The 5,489-nt window shown below is 46.9% G+C and overlaps 1 long non-coding RNA gene across 1 annotated transcript; it reads right to left on the bottom strand.

The window, feature by feature from the left end:
- Positions 1-963: 963 nt before the first annotated feature.
- LOC137141723 (uncharacterized) lies at positions 964-2,374 on the bottom strand. The gene is made up of 2 exons (XR_010916716.1): positions 2,069-2,374; positions 964-1,160 (listed from the first exon to the last, which is right to left on the bottom strand). It is a non-coding gene; the product is annotated as an uncharacterized lncRNA (long non-coding RNA).
- Positions 2,375-5,489: the final 3,115 nt, after the last annotated feature.

Below are 5,489 nucleotides of genomic sequence, written 5' to 3'. Positions count from 1 at the left end.
AGATCTCTGAGCAGATCTCGTAGAAAAATATCCTCTCCCTCTAAAAATCACCAATGATGAAGAATCCCCCGCAACTGTGATGTACTTTGAATGCCAACATTTTTGTGGCACAGAGGGCATTAATGCAAGATAGGGAAAAATCACATTTCTTAAGCCTGAACCCCAACTCCAAAGAGTCTGGGAGATTTTATGCTCAACCAACTATCTGTTGTTAACAATTGCAAAATCATATTATATTGTAATGAGTTGGCTAGTGCTTCCCTGGCCTCTACTGCATGGAATCAGAACTGCCCAACAACATGTCGTAGGGTGGCCAATAGCTAATGGAGATTCTCTGTTAGTGCAAGTGACAAAGGCCTGTGGAGTAGAAGTTCTGTCCCCACCATCCCGTGAACTGCTGCAGAGTGACAACGAAGCCACACAGACATGTTGTGAGAGCTGATTATGTGCTTCACTAATTATATGGGAAGGTGTGTCCCAGAAAGGACCTTATCTAGAATTCTTGCTGTACCGCCAAGCCTGTGTCGCACGCCTGCTGCAGTGAAGAATAAGGCTGAATTGAAAATCCCTCCCTTACATCTGCAGAGAAGGGTTACCACAACTAATGCCAGAGGTTGCACTTCCGTAGCACTTTCTACCTGATTATTTCAAAGCCCTTTACATGCATTAGCTAATTAAGCCTTGCACAACTCCTGAGGTGTGAGTAAGGGGTATATCGGGCTGACTTTACTCACCACTGACGTGAAGTCCCTTCTGGGGTGGGATACAGTTGCTGAGTAACATTGCACAGGGTTCAGTACATGGTATTACATTTGCAAGTGCAAGGGGATGTATAGTTTGGCAAAATGTGATCACCTGAGCTGGAATTAGGTCAGGGCCCTGGGGCTGAAACTACACTTTTATAAAAAGTGACATGGCCAAAAGGGGTCAGGACTTGGGGTGTAGGTCTCAGTGGAAATACAGCACAGCCATCAGCCTAGCACCCCCTAACGCTGGCATCAGTATTGGCTCAGTACTGACAGATCAGAGTGCTACATACTGAACCTCAAGGACTGCTCCCTGCACGGCCTCCGTAGTCTCTCGTTGAAGTATCGACTTGACTTGAACCTAAATTCTTATGAAATCCGCAGGGATCACAGGCTGCAGGTGGCTTTGAACACCTGTGTAGAGAGGCACACTTTATTTTAGGTGTGTTACTCCCCCTTCACCGAGGAAAACTGTCCCACTGAGGGTGCAGCAGAGAATATGATCCCACCTAAATGATGGTGAGCTATGAATGTGCCTGAGAATCTGTATTACTTCACTGATGGTGTGTCTAGAACACCAGTCAACATAGTACCTGAGCGCTGAGCTGCAAAGCACCAAGAGAAAAGAGAAATATTTCTCTTCAATCTCCCAATGTCCAGGCGGAAGTGAAGGGGTGACATGTATTGTTGCTGGTCCAGATCCTCATAGGTATCCAGGTTTCTAACTTCCATTGAAGTCAGGAGCCTTGATACTTCAGAGGTTCTGGGGCACTTGTCCTGCTGAGCCTAAAATTACCTGAATCTTTAGCAAGTGTGAAAGAACTGTAGAAGTCACAAATGGGAAAGACCTATCAGATGCTTCAGCCCATCTCCCAACCAGTGGATCTCCTGAACCAACGTTATCGTCAGCGGTGTCAAATCCCTTGGGCCAGATTCAGTCTGATATCCCTCTAACAGGGAGCCATTGCGGGGCAACCCTCTGTGGCCCAATGTGACCGTGCAGGTGCTCCCCCCTCCGGGCTCTGTAAGAACTCACTCCCAGGATGGAGAACTTCAAAAACGAAGGGCCTGTCTGCAAGCGCCACAGCGTGGGCTACAGGTGTGGGAGGCAGCGCACATGAGAACGATGCTCCGGGACTGCCCTGCGTAGCCCCTGCGGGCACCAGCTGAAAGGTATCTAGCTCTTGTTAGCATAGTCCTGAGACAGGACTACCTTCCCACGCCCTGAGTTCACACTAGCAGCATCTACACAAGGCAACACTTCAGTGTGCGCTGCAACTCCCACACTGCAGAGCTGTGCAGAGAAACCCTAAGACACTTACCCCTGGGTGTGGGTGTGGGTGTTGAGGTGGGGGGTGTCCTTGTTTATTAAGTCTCTTACAGCAAATAAAACATCTTTTTCTCTCCTCCAGTCCAACCTTTGCTCCCCTTCATTCAGAGACTCCACTATCCTCCTGTTGGGTCTGTGCAATCCTTCAAGTAGATTTCCCCTCCTTAGGTCAGGAGTTCCACACTCCCTCCAGGGGCTGGTGGGCTGCCAATTCAGGCTAGCTGGTGCAGCTTCTCCAAACTGGCCCCTTTCAGTTCTGTCCTTCCCCGAGAAGCAGCCTTCTTTCAAGCTACCTGCTCACTCTGTCCCCATTTGGTTCCCTGAAGGCTCCTCTTACTACGAGGCTATCACTGGTGTAGCCACATGACCTACCTGCCATGTGGGTGTCAGAACTTTCTCCACCTGGGGAGGAGAACTGAGAGAGACTGGACCCATTACCTCTTAAAGGGGCCAGTCACCCCATGACAATCCCCTTGATTTCACCTTGGAGTCACGGCACTGATTTCAATGGGGTTTCTCAGGGAGCGAGTTAGAGCAGAACCGGGCCCTCAGCTACTCTCAGTTCTGCAGTAAGCAGCACGCTTACCCTTGTGGTTTTGTTTCAGTGTTTACACAATCAACTACTCACAATAAAAGTTTTGTATCTAACATTAATAACAGACTTATATCGGTGCCTTCTTCTCAGGATTTCAAGACACTTTACAGAATGAATCAATTAAGCTTCACGACCCACGCAGGAGAGAGGTCAGCATCATTACCTCCATTTTACAGATGCACAGAGCTGTTAGGTGGCTCGAGGCCATATGGTTAAAAGTGGCCAAGCTGGGAAAAGCACCAAGGAATCCTGGCTCCCAGTCCACTACTCTCACCATTACACAACACTGTCTAAACTTGCAAAATTTAACTTTTTCTCCCCCTCTGAACCAGTTATTCATGTTTTCACAAGTCTGTACTTTTCACACCACCTCTCAAAGAATTGTGGAGAATTCATTGCCTTCTGTTCCCTCTAATCTGCCATGGATTGTACTGCAAAAACCAAAATCAAACAAAATCAAACCACTGACATGAAAATAACCATGTTCATTTTTTTATTTCCTTCCAGAGGAGCTTTTAATATTTTCCTCTTTTCTTGGACAAAACATAAAGCAAAAGTAGAATTAGGAAAGAAAACAGAGAAAGACTCAAACATGTGAAAAATTCAAACACCGTCTTGCTTAGATTCCACCTCTTGAAGCTGGCAAATTTAGATAAGAGTTTATCAGAACACACCCAAAATGATTGGCAAGGTGGTTCCTCTGACCTCAATTATAGTGGTTTCACTTTTTTGCACAGAAATCTGCTCCGTGTGAACCACAGCATCAGCATGAATTAGAGAATAAAACAACCTTGCCCTGCTTTTTATTTTTGAGACACCCTCCCCCGTCATTTATCTGCCACTTCAGTCCTAACTGGTTTCCAGTTTCTACTGGGCAGACTGGACTGGTCACTCTGAATCCTTTTAACAGGGTTGACAAGACAGACAAGCCAAGCGATGGAGAACTAGGTTTACTGGCCAATTTTTCACCTGATCCAAAGCCACTGAATTCAGTGGAAAGTCTCCCATTAACTTCAGTGAGCGTTGGATAAAGCCGTTGGTCAGGATAGGTTTATCTCGCCTAGACAGACTATGCTGTTCCTGATGCAATATCCCAGCAGGGTAAATAGCATGGAGTCAGTGGACTTTAGGTGCCATGGACACCACTGTACACACAGTACATTTCTTAGAGGCAATATTCCTTACACTGACTCCTCTCTACAGTCACTTGCTCCTTCCTTGCATGACTGTCACAGATAAGGATCTGGAACAATGCCCTTGTAATCACTTGGAGTGAAATCCTGCCCCGCCACCCTGCAGTCACTGGGAGCTTTGCCATTGACTTCCCGGGAGCCAGGATTCTACACTTGGTTTTCTCTTTAATAGAGCTGGTTGAATAATTGATTTTTCACTTCAGGGACAGTTCTGAATAATTGAAAAAAAATGTGATTCAGGTCGAACCAAGCTGAAATCTTCAGGAATTCTGGTGAAGTGAAAAAATCTGCTATGCATCTGTTTCGGAGCAGGGATTAAAACCTGGGTTTCCCACAAGCCCGTCAGTGCCCTAACCAATGGGCTAAAGGGGTGGCAGGGGGCACGCAGTGTCGCCACCTCTGGCCATTTTGTGAGTATCAAATTCACAACTAGCTGTGCGGGTCGAGCGAAACTGCATGTGTGTGGAATAAACTGGGCCTCAGAAAAATTTCAACCAGGTCTGCTCCTGAAGATATAAAACCAGATTCTGCTCTCAGTTATACCAGTGTAAACCTGAAGAAACCCCATCACCATCAGTGGAGCTACTCTAGTTTGACACCAGGGAAAATGAGAGCAGAATCCAGCCCCTAATATCCACAGAACTCTTTGGAAGTAGCTCTTTGCTGCCTCAGATGTCTGGCCGGCCTTAGCACCAGAGGTGTTCCACTGCAATCTCTCCCCCTGGAGGCCGCCCTGGGCGTGCAGGGGCCATGCTATACCTGCGTCACTAGCACACCGTGGGCACAGCCTGTGGACAGATGCTAAGCTTTCCAGTGCACTGTCAGCAGCTCCCACTTGTAAACGTGTTGATTCTCTTCCAGCGTGCATTTCAGGTGGTTACATCACCCTCCCTCAAGCCGGGGAAGAAAGAACAGTGATCAGCTATTGTCAGGCCAGGGGGGTTGCTGGTAATACACTATATGCATTTTATTATTGCTAGCAATGTGACTGTTATTTTATGAGAGGCCACAATTTAGATCAGGGCCCCACTGCACTAGGTGCTGTACGCACACATTGTAAGAGACAGTCTCTGCCCCAAAGGGATTACAATATAAACAAAGGGAGGATTATTATCCCCCGTTTGCAGATGGGGACCGAGGCACAGAGCTGAAGGAAGTCAGTGACAGAGTCAGGAACTGAAGCCAGGTCTCCCAAGTCCCAGCCTAGTGCCTTAATCACAAGATCATCCTTCCTCAGTCTCCCCATTGTACAGCTGAGGAAGCAAAGGACATTTCATCCTGAAAGCCACCAATGTATTTTACAAACATACCAACCTGCTGTCTGGTCCACACAGGACTCACTTTGCTCACTACTGAAATTCAGCCAGTTTTTTTGCAATGTACAGCAATGTCACACAACAGGTTAGGACAGGAAGTGAAGAATCCTGTATTCAATTGCAAGTGCAAGGAGAATGCAGAGAATTAGGATGTAGCATTGCTAGCGCTCATGATTCTACCATGACTCTTATGATATACAGTGTTTTCCTTAATGCCCCAGCTCCTAGAGTCATGTGATTATATGAGCATCCCCACTTTCCTAGCTGTGGAAAAAAGCTCGACAGTGTGAACTGAGGTACCCTAAAGGC

Source organism: Emydura macquarii, unplaced genomic scaffold (genome assembly GCF_026122565.2).
Source record: "Emydura macquarii macquarii isolate MOO-44397 ecotype Brisbane River unplaced genomic scaffold, CSIRO-AGI_Emac_v2 contig_3113, whole genome shotgun sequence".
NCBI lineage: Eukaryota > Metazoa > Chordata > Testudines > Chelidae > Emydura > Emydura macquarii.
The sequence above is the reverse complement of the archived record's forward strand: the minus strand, read 5'-3'. Positions and strand labels throughout refer to the sequence as shown.